The sequence below is a fragment of the Salvelinus namaycush genome, chromosome 30 (assembly GCF_016432855.1).
Source record: "Salvelinus namaycush isolate Seneca chromosome 30, SaNama_1.0, whole genome shotgun sequence".
Taxonomy (NCBI): domain Eukaryota; kingdom Metazoa; phylum Chordata; class Actinopteri; order Salmoniformes; family Salmonidae; genus Salvelinus; species Salvelinus namaycush.
In genome coordinates this window covers 26,908,380-26,914,379 of record NC_052336.1, presented here as the reverse complement: position 1 = coordinate 26,914,379, position 6,000 = coordinate 26,908,380, and positions in this window count along the sequence as shown.

Below are 6,000 nucleotides of genomic sequence, written 5' to 3'. Positions count from 1 at the left end.
AAAGGTGAATTGGCCTCCCAGGGTTTCCTCTAGGACTTTGCCTATGCTCAAAGCTGTATTCCGTTTCTTTTTATCCTAAAAAACTCCCTAGTTTGTGCCGATGACAAGCATACCCATATCAGGATGCAGCCACCACCGTGCTTGAAAATATGAAGAGTGGTACTCAGTGATGTGTTGTGTTGGATTAGCCCCAAACACAATGCTTTGTATTCAGGACAAAAAGTACATTTATTTTCCAAATTTCTTTGCAGTATTACTTAAGTGTCTTGTTGCGAACAGGATGCACGTTTAGGAATATTTTTATTCTGTACAGTCTTCCTTCTTTTCACTCTGTCATTTAGGTTAGTATTGTAGAGTAACTACAATGTTGTTGATCCATCCTCAGTTTTCTCCTATCACAACCATTAAACTCTGTATCTGTTATAAAATCACCATTGGCGTCATGGTGAAATCCCTGAGCAGTTTCCTCCCTCTACGGCAACTGAGTTAGAAAGGATCTTTGTAGTGATTGGGTGTAATGATACACCATCCAAAGCCTAATTAATAACTTGCTCAAAGGGATATTCAGTGTCTGCTTTTTTTTTACGCATCTACCAATTGGTGCCCTTCTTCGCGAAGCATTGAAAAACCTCCCTGGTCTTTGTGGTTGAATCTGTGCTTGAAATTCATTACTCAATTGGAGGAACCTCACAGATAGTTGTATGTCTGGGGTATAGAGATGGGGTAGTTATTCAAAAATCATGTTAACCATTGTTATTAAACACGGAATGAGTCCATGCAACTTATTATGCGATTTGTTAAGCACACTTTTACTGCTGAACGTATTTAGGCTTGCCATAACAAATGGGTTGAATACTTATTGACTTATTGATACTTATTGACATTTCAGCTTAATTTTTTTAAATGAATTTCTAAAATGTTCTACAAACAAAATGCCACGATGATACTATGGGGTATTGTGTATAGATCAGTGACAGAAAATCTCAATTTAATCAACTGTAAATTCCGGCTGTATCACAACAAAATGTGGAAAAAGTCAAGTGGTTTGAATACTTTCTGAAGGCACTATTTGAAACAGTCTATGTCATTAGAGTGACTCTGAGCTGATGGCTGTACTATACTCTATGACTCACTCACCTGATTGTTGCTGTGACCTTGCTGAGATCCCAAAACTGCTGCTTTTTGTGAAAGAGTTTCCTCTATGCATGTTTACCACACAATAACTTTTGCAATAGGTCTACTTATATTATGTGATGATAACTAAACTTGATATTTCACATAGCACTGCATCCATAAATTATTAAAGGCCCAATGCAGCTATTTTTATTTCAATATCAAAACATCCCCCCCCCCCCTAACATCGGCTCTGACATAAATCGGCCCACGGCTGAATGTAGTTGCCTAACCCTGTCATATTGTGTGCCACTATGTTGCATCATACTGTATTTTAAGCCATTCGTACGTGACATAAAATAAATGTTAGTGTCCTAAATTGCAGCTGTGCAGTACATTGAGTACATCTGACCTTTCTTCATAAACCCTACTATGCCGCAGGCCAGGATCAAGATTTGATGTGATTTTATCCCAACTGAGCACCCTGCTCCTGCATCAGTAGGCTACACAAGACTGTCTCCAGTGATCCCCTATAGCAGGGGTGTCAAACTCATTCCATGGAGGGCCTGGTGTCTGCAGGTTTTTCTTTTTCCTTTGAATTAAGCCCTAGACAACCAGGTGTGTGGTTCCTTACTAATTAGTTACCTTAATTCATCAATAAAGGAGGAGTGAAAACCCGTAGACACTCGGCTCTCTGTGGAATGAGTTTGACACCTGTGCCCTATAGGTTCTACTTGTGCAGATTCTATCCTTAGGCATGCTGTGTCTGCACTAATCATCACCACTATCTGGCTGTTACAGTGATGGAGACAGTGGCACACAAAGGAGATGTCAGGGCCACAGTAGCACTTTTGATGAGCACTACTGAAGTGGCTGCAAGATCAATCTCAAACCCAAAGAGCAAACAGACTTTAGTCTACAGCCATGAGATGTTGTGCATTTAGAGTGCTCTGTGCCAAATAGGAGGTCAAAGAGAAAGAGGACTACTGCGGGTGTACACAATGACCATGCAGCAGGCACTCACTGTGGACAACCCAATCTCCAACATAACGCATGTGATTGATCATTTCAACAGGTCAATATCTTATAAGACTACATAAGTTTTGCGTTGCAATCATTCCAATCCCATCTCGTTGACTGAAGTCCGAGGCTAACCTTTCTTGAACAAGACAACAGGGTAAAAATAATTTGCATTTGTGGAGAACAGAATAGGGCCGAAATAGAAAGTTCTGATCAGGTAATTGTTTGCCTACTGTCCTTACGAACGAGTATTAATATATCTCTAACAGTATGGTACATCTTTCAAATACAAATTCGTCTCATTCGTAATGTTCAAACATCCTATATTACTTCAATCACAATAGTAATTTCCATACTGTGTGAACGGGACATTTTTTATTAAACTAGAATACCCAACTTGCATGATAGCCTACGGGCAAATGTGCACACCCTTTTAGCATACAAACATTGACATTTTGAGAAGAATGGTTTGATCCTTTTCGTGGTGTTCCAACAAAATACAATGGATCTGGAATTCAAAGTATTTCACTCCAGAATTTGCAGATGTTGAATATGATTATATCCACATGTTCTGTGGATATGATTAATATGCCTTAATCATTTGCTTTCAAATAAATTGCCATGTTTTCTTTTGTAGCCATGTTCTGTCTAATTGTGTGATACGGGCTACAGTGTAGTTTAATCTAGGCTGTAGGACAGGCCCTTTTAGATATGGAACTGTTCTGGCATTCAATTCCCAATCTTGACCGGGGTGCCCACAAGCTTTGGGGCCCCCAACCCACCAAAATGAATTTGCTTAAAAACAGCAAAACTTGATTTCAGCCTCATGGCAAAATTTCCAGAATAGCAGACAGTCTGTTTAGAGATTCTTGAAAGTCGGGACAATCCTTCTCCAGCAGGAAAACTTTATTGTTATAGTTGAAAATTGTAATGACTACTCAGGGAGAAAAAGGTGTAGATTCACATGCCGAGCGCGGCAGGTGTTTGTTTACACCTTCGCAGAAGGCAGGAATCGTGATCACAGGCAGGCAATGGTCATACACAAGTAGGCAAACAGGCAGGTGAATCAAAACTAGGACTGAAGGCTATAACTGGTTTTCACAAACGAGCTAGGAAAAGGCTTAGTAGAGTCAAAACAAACAATACCTCACAAAAGCACAAACAGAATGAACTGAACTAAATAAGGAGCTGATGAGATCAGGTGAGTAACTAACACAGGTGAAATCAATGAACAAAAATGAGTGGCGCAGCAGTCTAAGGCACTGCATTGCAGTGCTTGAGGCATCACTACAGACCCGGGTTTGATCCCAGGCTGTGTCATAACCGCCCGTGACTGGGAGTCCCAAAGGGTGGCACACAATTGGCCAGGGGAGGGTTTGGCCAGGGGGGGGTTTACTTGGCTCATCGCGCTCTAGCGACTCCTTGTGGCAGGCTGGGTGCCTGCAGGCTGACCTCGGTCGTCAGTTGAACGGTGTTTCCTCCGACACATTGGTGCAGCTGGGTTACAGGTTAAGCGGGCGGGTGTTAAAGATCACGGTTTGAAGGGTCATATTTCGGAGGACGCATGACTCGACCTTCGCCCATCCCGAGCCCGTTGGGGAGATGCAGCGATGAGACATCGTAATTGGATATGACAATTTTTTTTTTTTTTTTATGTACAAAAATAATTACGCGTTAGTATAACTACTACAATCATGCAGTACAGTGTACAGTCAACAAGCAGTTTAGCAGTTACATCAGTGGGCCCTGGTGGCAATAAATTAATAAAACCAAAAGCTTACCTTGACTTGGTAGTGTTCCAGTGTTGGATAGCCATAGCCAGCTAGCTAACATACTGTAGCGTCCCTCTCTGTTTGAGATGGGTGTTTGAGTAGGCTAAACTAGCTAGCTGCATTCGCTAGCTAAGTGAAAGTGAGAGAGAAAATACAACAAAATCTCTCTCTCTCTCTCTCTCTCTCTCTCTCTCTCTCTCTCTTGCTTCTCCTTAATTTATTATTATTTTTTGTTTGTTACAAACTGTTCAACTATCGTCTTTTTCTCTCTTTGAGTCAACTACTCACCACATTTTATGCACTGCAGTGCTAGCTAGATGAAGCTTATGTTTTCAGTACTAGATTAATTCTCTGATCCTTTGATTAGGTGGACAATGTGTCAGTTCATGATGCAATAGCTCTGATAGGTTGGAGATCTTCCTCCGGAAGTTGTCATAATTACTGTGTAAGTATATGGAAGGGGGTGAGAACCATGAGCCTCCTAGGTTTTGTATTGAAGTCAATGTATCCAGAGGAGGACGGAAACTAGCTGTCCTTCGGCTACACAATGGTGCTACCCTATAGAGTGCTGTTGAGGCTACTATAGACCTTCATTGCAAAACAGTGTGTTTTAATCAATTATTTTGTGACGTGAATATATTTAGTATAGCTTTCATCTACCAATAGGTGACCATTTATGTGAGGCAGTGGAAAACCTCCCTGGTCATTGTGGTTGAATCTGTGCTTGAAGTTCACTACTCGACTGAGGGACCTTACAGATAATTGTATGTGTGTGGGGTACAGAGATGGGGTAATCATTCACAAATCATGTTAGCCACTATTATTGCACACAGAGTGAGTCCAGCAACTTATTATGTGACTTGTGAAGCACATTTTTACTCCTGAACGTATTTAGGCTTGGCATAACAAAAGGGTTGACTCAAGTCATTTCAGATTAAAAAATGTTATTGTGTAAAAAAAAATTAAAACACAATTCCACTGTGACAATATGGGGTATTGTGTGTAGATCAGTGGCACAAAATATCAAATTAATCAATTTTAAATTCAGTCTGTAAGCCAACAAAATGTGGAAAAAGTATATGCCTATTGGTGTCAGATAGTTTGGTCAAGTCTTACATTCATTATCAACCTCAATTCTTCTAACAAAACATTTTTTTATTTTTTCTATATATTTAACCTTTATTTAACTAGGCAAGTCAGTTAATAACAAATTATTATTATTATTATTTACAATTACATGTATTCACGTTAGTAAGTAACAATATCTGATTTGTACGTGTTTGTTTGTCTGACTATGATCAACGCTTCTGAATGTGGTATATCATTGCAAAGAGTTGGGGTATTTGTGTCCGACAATTCGTGAAAGTGGTCTGTTACTTTACATACGAAGCGTTTCATCAAGTCTACATCCGGGTTTTTTTCCTAGGCAATGGAGGCATATCACCTCCGTTCCTTAGGCAAAGGGAAATAAATTCGCCGCACCGTCACATAAAGTAGATCCTCTACTAAATGCGATTTCATCTTTATTTATACATAGCATAACAATATACTGAATCGATTTAATACTTTAATGTAATTATTGAATCAATCAGAGCCATTGGTGACTTGTTTTGTGCTAAGTGCCGCTTAGTTTTCCCTGCCCCGTTCTCGCTCACTCTCCCTACGCGCATTGATGTGCAATGTGCTCAGGATAGGGGGGTGAATGAGATTGACGAAGAGTTCTTGTTCTGTATCTCAGTTTTTCTCTTTATACTCAAATTAAATAGTGCGAAAAATTATCGGGAAAATCACATCATATGCAATGGAGTGTATTTGGATATTAAGTGGATAAATACACGCTCTGGGCGTTTTTCGGTGAAGAAGTACTACGGTGTTTGTAAATATTTATTTAAATAATTTGTGTGAGAAGAGCAGGGTTGGCTGCTGCTCAAGTGAGTAAAAGAGGAGGGTAAGAACATCTCGGGATCTTTCTATTATTATAAGAACTTTCATTTCCATCTCTGCTACTCTCTTTTATTTGATTAATATTGTTGTTTTAGATCAAGTGTATTCGCATTTTAGTCGAAGGAAAACAGTCGCTGGGCAATCGTTTTGT